The 11594-nt window shown below is 42.1% G+C and overlaps 1 protein-coding gene across 4 annotated transcripts in view; it reads right to left on the minus strand.

The window, feature by feature from the left end:
- The window catches only part of LOC129183196 (protein ELFN1-like), a 114020-nt gene that overhangs the window by 58992 nt on the left and 43434 nt on the right, over positions 1–11594 (minus strand). For 2 of the 4 annotated variants that reach the window (XM_054780176.1, XM_054780178.1), the window contains exon 2: positions 4531–4604. The exons of the other annotated variants lie outside the window; for them this stretch is intronic. The gene's annotated coding sequence lies outside the window, so the exon portion shown is untranslated. The remainder of the gene's footprint in view (positions 1–4530; positions 4605–11594) is intronic. 4 annotated transcript variants of the gene reach the window in all.

Raw genomic sequence — 11594 nt, forward strand, 5'->3', positions numbered from 1 at the left:
TTAATAACCAGCAGGCATGTTTTCTGTTTTTTTTATTTTTTTTATTCATGGATAAAAGAACTGATTTTATTTAATAAAATATTTTGGTCCTATATGGTGTATCAACAATTACAAAAAAACATGTAAAAAAATATTTTATTTAATACAAGAAAAATTGAGTAATATATATAATTTAGTCAAAGTTTTTGGGGGAATTAAACAATATATATAGGACTAAAATAAATGCATGCCAAAAATATGACTAATGTATATTTTGAAGATATTGTATTTTATGTTATGATTATAAAAATGGCCTGTGCAAAATAATGGATGCCTGCTTCTCTCTGCAGTTGAGTAAACAACAGCCTTCGGGCGACTATCCGAGGGAATAGGGTACGTGTAAAAGTATCTGCTGAAAATGTCAAGTGACAAACTGTGGACATGTTTGTTGCATCACGCTGTCGGATGCTGTCAGCTCACACGGGCGCACACTCAGTCCCAGTGCAGCACTTTGCATCCACGTACTCCCCGTCACACACAAAGTGTCGCGTATGAAACGGTGGCTGCTGCTGATGTGCAATAGAATAAAAACAACTTTGGAATTCTTCTGCGATTGGCCGAGGACATCCACTCTCCTTCAAATGTCCTTCAGAATTCTGTCTCCAGCTGTGCTTTCATAATGTACGCCGTTGCACTTTGGTAAAAAATACACATCCGTAATGAAGCTACATGCCCTACAGTAAACGAGCATGTAGGCATACTTCCTCCAATCATCTGCTCAGCGTTTATGCTCGGTTGTAAATTTACATATTAATTAGGAGACTGTAGCAGAATGCTCCACTGTTATTATTATCCACACGCTTTCATTCTTCCACGAGGAAGCAAACAATATAACGAGGGCACCAATTGTCTCCACTGTATCTTATTTGTTCCGGGGGAAGATAAGCAATCTAAAGTCAATGAAAGGAGGGAGGAAACGGCCGCGGAGGGATGATGCAGCTGCTGCAGCAGCAAGAAAGACAGAAAAACCACAAAAAACAGAGGAAAAAAGTGTTAAAAAAAATGTTAAGTTGAATTGAAAGTGCTCTGAAGAGGATGCACAAGTAGGTCAGTCAGCGAGGAAGAAGGAAGAGAAGAAAGGAGGAGGAGAGAAGTAGGATGGGGAATTGATAAATAGATCATTGTGAGCAAGAAGATGCTCTGCCTCCTCTTTTGGTCTTTCCCACGCGCCCCCCACACCCCCAACCCAAAACCCATCCCACCCATGATGCTACATAAACAGAATTTCTAACTCATCTGTTTACTGTAAATGAGCCGCCTAAATAAGGAAACAACACACACACACACACACACACACACACACACACACACACACATCTTGTTTACGTTGTCATTTTGCTGCCAAACTAGACTTTTACTGGAGGACTGCAATATCTCATTACAATAACAACATACAGCAGAAACCTACTGTACCTAACAACAGACGATTGCAACAAGATGTGGAAGCAGCTGTAATAACCTACTGTAACATACTGCAACAGACTACTGTAACAAAATACTATTACAACATACTGTAACAGACTACTGTAACAAAATACTATTACAACATACTGTAACAGACTACTGTAACAAAATACTATTACAACATACTGTAACAGACTACTGTAACAAAATACTATTACAAAATACTGTAACAGACGACTAACAACATACTATTACAACATACTGTAGCAGACTACTGTAACAAAATACTATTACAACATGCAGTAGCAGACTACTGTAACAAAATACTATTACAACATACTGTAGCAGACTACTGTAACAAAATACTATTACAACATGCAGTAGCAGACTACTGTAACAAAATACTATTACAACATGCAGTAACAACATACTGTAACAACATAGTAACAAGCAATGGTCCCCCTAATTTTTCAAGTATTTGAGCATACACAAAAAGGACCTGAGCATCTCTTGGACGTCTGTGAGCGGCATCAGACGTGCACACTGTAGTATCGCAGCTGTCCAAAACCTGAGAACTGTCATATTTTGTATACGAGTGGTTTGAAACGGACGCCAAGGAGGATTCCACAATGTAGCTTTCTTTATTCTCAACCTGAGACAAAACAAGCCATGCTCTTATAGTTAAGCATCTGAATCTGGTAGGAAACCCCTAGTTTGTCATTTTATTTTCCATTTCTTTTCTTCCTTTTGATTTTCACTTTGTTTTGCGGCAGCCTGCAGTGGCACGATCTCATCCTGCAAATTTACTTGAAATTGATGCCATATTTGTTGTATAGGTTTACTTTTGTCTAAATAAAATTAAAAAAAAAAAAACAGTAAAATTAACTCTCAACCGACCTTCCGGTCCCTTCAGCAACACAAACTCGGCGTAACACTTCCTGTATCCAGTACGTCCGGCCATCAAAATAAAAGCATGGCAATAAAACCTGCACAGTTGCGCCACACATTCACTCCCACTTTTCACTCGGAAAACTGGTTTGCTGCTTTGGTTTTGCAGCATGTTTCATAGAGCAGCCCTTTATCATTCGAAAAGGAAAAAATCTCTAAATCCCAGTTTCACCTCTTGTTCTTCTGTTTGCACATATCCGACTGCCGGTACACCTTAAAAGAACCGCTTTTCCTTTACTTGGTTGATTGGTGAGTGGATGTGGTGCTGCCCATTCGTTTCACCATAATACAGGTTAGCTCTCTTGCATCGGTAGCTATATGCTAACCTGCAAAACAGAGCATGTACGATGTAACGCAACATTAATGAATGGATTATCTGAGTAAGTGAATACATTCAAACAGGAGCTTATCATTGGCTGGACAGTGTTGGTATGTACGTGTTGTTACCGCTTGTTACCTGTCACTCACTGACTTGCATTGCAAAATGGTACAGATTAAATCATTAGGTGTTTATTTCATTTACAGGTCAGGTTGGATTGTATTTTGTGCGCTGCATGGATCTGGTGTGCGCTGAGAGCGATTGCGCACACGCTAGCTTAGAGGGAACATTGACCACAAGCTACAGTAACAACATACTATAACAGACTACTGTAAGAACATACTAAAGTAACAACCTAGTGTTACTATCAAGTGTAACACCATGCCATAAAAAGACGCAAAGAGCTGACTATGAATGCACAGTGTACCAACACACACTGACAAAACAACATACCATTACGGTAGCAACATGCACTAACAACAAGGTACTGTAACTGCATGCAGTAAAGGCCGTCACACCTTGACGAATACGCTGGCGTACGTCGAATAAGTTATGGGTAAGTTTTGTATAAGTTAAGAGCACACTGAAGCACGCCGGCATACATCGTAGTACGTCCATGTGCATGCACAAAACTTTTCAGCTCTACTCTGAGCCCCTCCCGGATGACAGAGCTCCTCACCCTCTCTCCTAGGATGAGTACAGCCACCCTACGGAGAAAACTCATTTCAGCTGCTTGTACCCAAAGTTCATGACCATAGGTGAAGGTAGGAACGTACATCGACCGCTAAATTGAGAAAAGTCTCTCTTCACCACGACGGTCTGGTACAGCGACCGCATTACTGCAGACGCTGCATCGATCCACCTATCGACCTCCCAACTATATCTAGATAGATATTGTTATCAGCACCTGCAAGTCAGAGTCCATGGTTCTCGCCCATACTTCGGGGTTTTGTTCACGAGTGAGGGAAGGATGGAACGAGATGGACAGGCGAATTGGTGAGTGATGCAGACTCTGCATCGGTCTGTTGCTCTCAATTTACTGGTCGATCTACGTTCCTACCCTCACGTATGCTCATAAGCTTTGGGTAGTGACCAAAAGGACAAGATGGCAGGTACAAGTGGCCAAAATTTGTTGTTTCCATAGAGTGGCTGGGCTTTCCCTTACAGATAAGGTGAGAAGCAGTGTCATCCGGGAGAAACGCGGCGTTGAACCGCTGCTCCTCCACATTGAGAGCAGCCAGAGGAGGTGGCTCGGTCATTTGGTCAGGATGCCTCCCTGGGGAGGTGTTCACGGCATGTCCGACCGGTAGGAGGCCTGGGAGTACACCCAGGACACGTTGGAGACTACGTCTCTCAACGGGCCTGGGAACACATCGAGATCCGCCGGGAGGACCTGGACAAAGTAGCTGGGGAGAGGGAAGTCTGGGCTTCTCTGCTTAGCCTGCTGCCACCGTGACCCAATCTTGGGTAAGCAGAAGAAGAAGATGGATGGATATATTGTAATACACGGCAAAAGTACAGTAGGAAACCTCACTTTGACAATACTACTACAGAGGGTCCACCATTAACTTCTTTCAAAGTCAATCTTATTTGTCAGAGCTTCAATCGTAAGACGTGCTAAGCTGCTTTTGGCTTTATTGTTGTTCAGACGCGTTATTAAAAAGGCTAATTTCAATAAAAGCCTCCACCTGTTACGCTTTGATCATGTCGCTGTCGCCCCGGCTTCATTGTCCCGCCTCCCGCCTGATGTGATTTGATACAGTCTCTCGTTTACTTCCCAAATGCTGATCTGTGCTCCCGGACCTGTCGATTCGCATTACCTGACTGATATTTCACAGCGGCGGCTTCCCTCGCGTCTGCTCACAGGCGTGTTCTTTGTTCAGGCTGCGCCGCTCTGGAAGCACATCAAGCACAAACAACAGCAATCAGGAGAACCACCACCACTGCACATTTACAGTTCTGCCTTTTTAAAAGGCTAAGTAAGTAACGCTAAGTAAGACTTGCCGCTTCTACAGTCGCCATGAGGTTGGAATTGATTTACTCCTGGAAAAATAGCCTTGAAAAACACCTTGTGTCTTTTTTCCCCAAAAATAAAGTGCACATAATTGCATGTGAAAGGTGTATTTCAGAGAACACTATAATGGCACTGAAGTCAAATGAAATGCCAGAATTAAAAAAAAAGAAGGCACAAAATGCAACAGCTAGAGCTGCAATAATTGATCAATGAATCATCCAGTTCATTGACAGCTATTTTGGTATTCCATTAACTCATTCAATACCAAAGACGCAGTTGTACATTTTTATAAACCCGAACGCCCAATCCCAACAACGTATTAATACGTCTTTTAAGGGGGTTTTTGCGCAAGAGGCTAAAAGAGGTGATGACACCACTCTCTGCTAATGCATTTGGCTTCAGATCAATTTTAAGATAAAAAGATGCACGGTGGGAGTCTAATCTTTCTTTTGGTACGTTCCATGTGTACTGTATATAGCCATAGATAACATCTATTCTGTGTGCCTTAAAAGATCAGCCAAAATCGTGCAAAATGGCCAGTACTGACAGGGTTGCCTTTTGTGTAAATAAAATGTACATATCCTCTGATTATAGCTTCTCAAATGTGAATATTTTTAGTGACTCTTTTCTGATATGTTGCATACCAAAGCGCTAACTGTTTGTGTTTGCTTCATATTGATTTGCTCCATCTATGGCAGGGGTCGGCAACCCGCGGCTCTTCAACCTCCTTGTTGTGGCTCCTTTCAGTCATGACAAAAAAAAAAAAAAAAAAGTTGTTTATTAATGTAGTTATCATATATATTACTTTACTTTGGTGCAATCCCCATGGTAAATGAACCATGAATGCATTAAAAATAATAATAATTCATCAATATCGGTCATAAGTGCGAGCCTACAGTCCTGTGAGAAGAGCAAAGTTGTATCTTATTGCCCAGGCAAGGGAAAAATCAGCATGAAACGTCACATTAAACAGATAAGACGAGCATTTAAAAGGATGTTATTTTTCAGAAAAAAACACATTTGTGACGAAGTGCCAATCTGCAACTCTCCACTATACTGTACTGTATACTACATAGAACTCCACAAGTCCTTGCAAACGGAACTTCTGACTGTTGCATGCTGTTGTAACAGCTATGGTGAAAAAAGACTCAAACTTATCTTACGTTTGTGTCTCTAGACTATTTTTCTTTACTTTGAGAGGAGGCAAAATGACTGACAGCAGGGGTCGGCAAACCTTACCACCAAAAGTGCTATTTTGCCTCATCGTACACTAAAGAAAAACAGTCTGGAACTGTAAGCACACCAAACAGCTTATGAACTTTTACAAGTGTGACTATTTCTTAATTTGACCAGTTGTAAGAACAGAATAGAGCAAAGAACAAAGTGTGTACCGTAATTGAAACGGACGCCAACTGTTAGTAAATGACTGCTTTTCAGAAAATGCAGATGCTTGTTTTGAAAATGTCTTTCAATGTGTTTTGTTGCTAATTTTTTGAATAGGATTCAATGTTAATTGCAATACGTCCATAGTTAGAGCATAGAAAACTCTAAATACAGCTTTTAACATTAGACATGAAATAGCACCCATATAGTCACTCCTATTATTCATCGTTTATGAAAAGACATTGCAACTCTTATGCTGCAGGGACATGAGATGGCCGCTAGCAAGATTAAGAAGCCAAAAACTTCACACTATCGTGTGGGACATGCCATGGCTGACTTCATGACTTCATGCAGTGTTAAGGTCAAGTCATATAAGCCAACGTCTCAATGTATTGTCATTACTGCCACCTAGTGACCACTATACTACATGTCACTTGTATTTCCAAATGTGTTGACTAAAAAGAGACCAAGCAGCCATCACTTATTCATTCATTAATTTCTGAAAAAGACGAGAGCGATAATCGAACTGCGACATTGCGAGGGACGCCTGTCCCGTACATTTTCTTTACGTTGAACCCGTTGAGCCTTGCCGTTCTGAAATGTGACTCATAAGAAAACCCGGGGCTGGTTTTCCTTTCCACTTTTTGATGCACTCCAAATCTTTATTAAAGTTTAAAAAATGAACTTATCAGGGGTGTCAAAACTTTTTCCCAGCAGGAGTTGCATACAGAAACACGGAAGGATGTTTGATATTTTTACATTGAAGATGCTAAAAGCAATCCAGTGTAGGTTAATGGATGCTAACAAAGCATCTTTGCTTTGCAAGCAAATTAGTGTCATATCTAATATAGCTCATTCATATTTCTTTTAAATATGCATCTGCACGCTAGAATTCCAATGTTTTCTATGAGCAGGTCAAAAGCAGAGATACATTATAAGTTAAAAGTTCCATCTCAACTGCGAAGGAACAAAGCAGGAAAGTGAAGAAATTTCAGAGCCCAGGTGCAAGGAACAAGTTAATGACAGATGCATTGTCAATTTCACGGCGCTGGCGTAGAACATGCGAGCTCGTTGCGGCACCACGGGGTAGAACAGAGGCCACTGTTGACGTGATTAGTAAAAGTTATGATGTCTTTTTTCCAAACAGCCTGTCAGCATGGTCTGACTGCAGGCTTATTAAAAAGTTCATCTTTATGACACGCGCACGCCAACAGGGACTTTATGAAGATCAACCTTCGCATAAATCGGACAATGTGGCGGCCTGAGCCACGAGTCATGACGTGATTCCCTCAGAGAGACAGAAAGAGCGGAAAGGTGGAGGTTTTTCCCACATTTATTCATTTTAGTTTGAGTAATAGTGCGAAAGGAAGACCAGACGTCATCTCCACACTTTGCTAGCTCCATATTGGTGTCATGTCTCCTGACTCCTGTCTGTCTTTCCCATCTTTCCTGCAATTTCTTGCAATTCTCACCACTTGGAAGTCAGCCGGAGTGACAGAAGGTTGTGTTTGGCAGCGTTGGCTGATATTCGGAAAGGAATTTCTGTAAACACCATCATAAAGACACAGTAGGTAACACTTGGTTAGCGTCAGGAATCCGCTCCACAGGGTCCGACTTTAACCAAAACGTACACTAACAAAATACGTTTTTCCCATAAGAAATCCAATACATCTGTTCCAAAAACACAACAATTTTAACACAAAACACGTTTTATAGCTTTAGATACAGAAAACGATTGGGAATGAATATAAACATATACACTCCTGATCGAAATGTTAAGAGCAGTTGAAAAATGTCAAGAATGTACATTTTGCACTGTTGGATCTAGTAGAGCTTCAAAATGCAAAAAGAAGAAAAGGGTGTGAGACATAAAAAGCAATTTATTGCAAAGCAGCATTGCAGTGAAATAGGCTGTTCATGAAAAGTTGAAGAGCACCGCCTTTAAAAGGCAAAATGTTGGCAAAAATGTGGAGTGAATGTGATTTAGTGTCAGGTATTCACACTGTCTTGATCTCTTGATGACAAAGACAAAAACGCTTTCTCTCTTTGAAGGCGGTGGGTTGTTGAGCTGCGTCAGCAAGGACGCAGTAAGACAGTCATTTCAAACTTCTTCAAACATCCTGAGCTCATGGAACAAAAAAGTCAAGCGATAAACCCAAAAAAATTAACCGGAGATCCCATTGGCTGTCCGTTGAGACACGGTACCATCCTGGGCCCAAATGAAGGTCGTTACTGGTGCAGAGTGCAGTCCAATAACCATCAGACACCATCTGCAAGAGAAGGCTTTTAATTCTCCCTTGACAGTCCAGACGGCTTCCAACGTTGCTGGCAGGACAAGGAGATCCCACCTGAGATGTTTTCCACCATCATCATCTTTCAATGGAACAATGGAGCTTCAGGTTGTGCAGGGGCGTCAAAAGGCAGCCGGCTATGTGGAGATGTTGCAGGGGGAATCCCTCATGACTGAAGGCCCTCGTCTGTGTGGTAATGACTGGTGTGCCCAACAGGACAACGCTGCACTTCACAAAAGGACTTCTTCCAGAGGAACAAGATCACTCTTTTGGGCCATCCTGCGTGTTCCCCTCATCTCAAGCCAATGGAGAACATTTGGGGATGGATGGCAAGGGAAGTTTACAAAAATGGACATGAGTTCCCGACAGTGGATGCCCTCCGTGAAGCCATCTTCAGCACCTGGAGCAACATTGCCACTAGCCTCCTGGAAACACTGGCATCAAGCAGGACCAAAGCCATTTTTCACCTCATTAACAAGAATGGCGCAGCTACTCGTTACTCACTCCTTTTTCTTTTCCTTCTTCCAGCTTTTCTTTTGATCACAGCTGCGAAATAAGCCAATATGGGGCCAAAGAAAGTCGCACGTGGCAGCATTTTGAAAAAGAAGGTAAGAAGCACTAATGAATTCAAGAAATAATGCATAGCAAAACACCAAGGTGGCGTCCGTGTTGATCTTGCAAACGTGTTTTGTGTTAACATTGAGACTTGTAGCGTAACCGTGTTCGCTAGCAAAGAACTACAGAGTTAACCGCTGATGACATCATTAACGGGTGAGGGAGCTGACTCCCACTTCCTGTTTCCATGTATTAGCAAGATGCTAACAAGGGCGTTTTCTGATTTTAAAATATTAAAAATACAGATGGACTCGCGCAATGTACTCGGAATACGACAAGATGTGCGCCATATTGTATGCTAACCAGGAAATATACGCAAACCAGGGCTAATCTTTGGCATTGATTTTTGATGTTAACCGGAAAACTAAAACGTAAACAACGGTGTATGCTAACCGAGGTTCCACTTTACACCTCTGAGCAGCATAAGCACAACCTAGCTGTCGTCTTCCGCAGGACAGGAACGATCACTTCCCATCCTGCACTCTTATTTTGGAATGCTGCACTTCCTTCTGGGGGGAAGTTGCAGTCACTTTACCCCAGTGGAGTTGTACACATTTGCAATTAGTGGGGGTTAAAAGCCCAGCATCTTCACAGGTACGGCGCTGGTTCATTGACTGGTTTCTCTTTGCCTGTGCCGTCACCTGAACGACTTACTTACCTGTTGCTTATGCCAGCTGCTTGTTTTCACAGAGCCTTTTTCTCTGTCACCTTTTGTTACCTTATGCTGCACGGCTGTGACTACCGGTTTTTGTTACTGAAATTTATTTGCTCAAAGTGTTATCATAATAAGATAAATGCTCAATGAGTTGCTGACTCAAGACGTTCAGCTTGATGTCGGCCATGTTTTTCAAGCAGTCTTGCTCAAATTTGACACACACGTGCTTGTCAGTCCCCTAAAGAGGTGTCCCAAATTTGGTGGTAATTGGGCTAAACACCCTAAAGTTACAGTGGTTGGCACATTGAGCTGCAAAAAAAAGAATCCAAGCCAATGTGACTTATGGTGTTTAATAACAGCGCCACCATGTGGTGCATTTGTCAGATAAGTAATAGCATGTGCAAGACAGTAGAGGTGCATGTTCGACACATTTTCATGCGTTTTTGTGCAGAAGTAGAGGAGTTTGCTTCCGCCAACAAAATACATAATCTTTAATCAGTGTTTTACAAGGCAGGACTTATAATCCTAAATGTTTTGGTTGAATAAAACAAGAGCATAATTAGCAAAGGGATTTGGGATCAGAGCAGAGAAAATTGTTGTTGTTTGTGGCGGTGACATTAAATGGAAGTCAAAGCGGCGGAGGAATGTCCCGGGCGTCCTCCGCCGAGCAAGCCAGCCCCACCGCCTTCCACATTGGCTGGAGAACCGTCAGCCTGCAGCGCTTTTATCTTCACAAGAAGAGCATTACAATTAGGAATGAGGGAAGTAAACTTTTTATGAGGGCGGGGCCGAGAGATCACCACCAGTGGCACCGTTGGGTCATTTCAGGTGGAAAATGTATCATCAATCCCTGCTGAAATTTATGGACTTAGAAGGATCTTCTCCAGCGTCCTTGTGTGGGCCACCACTTGCAGACACACACACACACACACACACACATACGCACGCACGCACGCACAGTTTTCAGTTCAATAGTGATAGTGATAAAGTTACCTCCTAAATATGCATATCCAGTTAATAAAAGACAAGCTACAAGCTGTTTTATGGTCCCAAATATGACAAATAAGGTACTAGGAAGCAACACACAGTCTCTACAGTATTTCTACAAGCACTACACTTTTTGCTGCGAAGTGCACAAGGTCAAAGCCTGACAGAGCATGTGATGTTGTATGTGTATGTATATGTATGTATGTATGTATGTATGTATGTATGTATGTATGTATGTATGTATGTATGTATGTATATATATATATATATATATATATATACACACACATACATATACATATATATATATATATATATATATACACACATACACACACACACACACACACACACACACACACACACACACACACACACAGCTCAAAAAAATTAAAAGGAACACTTTATTAAAGAACACTAAATTAAAGACACCCCAAAAATGAAAGTGAAAAAATGATGCAGCAGACTGGTCCATTTAGCTAAAATGTCATTGTAGCAACTCAAAATGATTCTCAGTAGTTTGTGTGGCCCCCACGTGCTTGTACACATGCCTGACAACGTCGGGGCATGCTCCTAATGAGACTACGAACGGCCTGGTCAGCATTGACCAGGCCATCATTGATGCCCTGGTCCAGATCGGGGAGGAGATCCCCCAGGACATCAATGAGCTCCTGGACAGTCTGAGGAGCAACCTGGCGGCGCCGGATGGACCTAAACATAATGTCTCAGAGGTGTTCTATTGGGTTTAGGTCAGGTGAACGTGGGGGCCAGTCAATGGTATCAATTCCTTCATCCTCCAGGAACTACCTGCATACACTAGCCACATGAGGTTGGGCATTGTCGTGGACCAGGAGGAACCCAGGTCCCACTGCACCAGCGTAGGTTCTGACAATGGGTCCAAGGATTTCATCCCGATACCTAATAGCAGTCCGGGTGCCG

The sequence above is a fragment of the Dunckerocampus dactyliophorus genome, chromosome 6 (genome assembly GCF_027744805.1).
Source record: "Dunckerocampus dactyliophorus isolate RoL2022-P2 chromosome 6, RoL_Ddac_1.1, whole genome shotgun sequence".
Lineage (NCBI taxonomy): Eukaryota > Metazoa > Chordata > Actinopteri > Syngnathiformes > Syngnathidae > Dunckerocampus > Dunckerocampus dactyliophorus.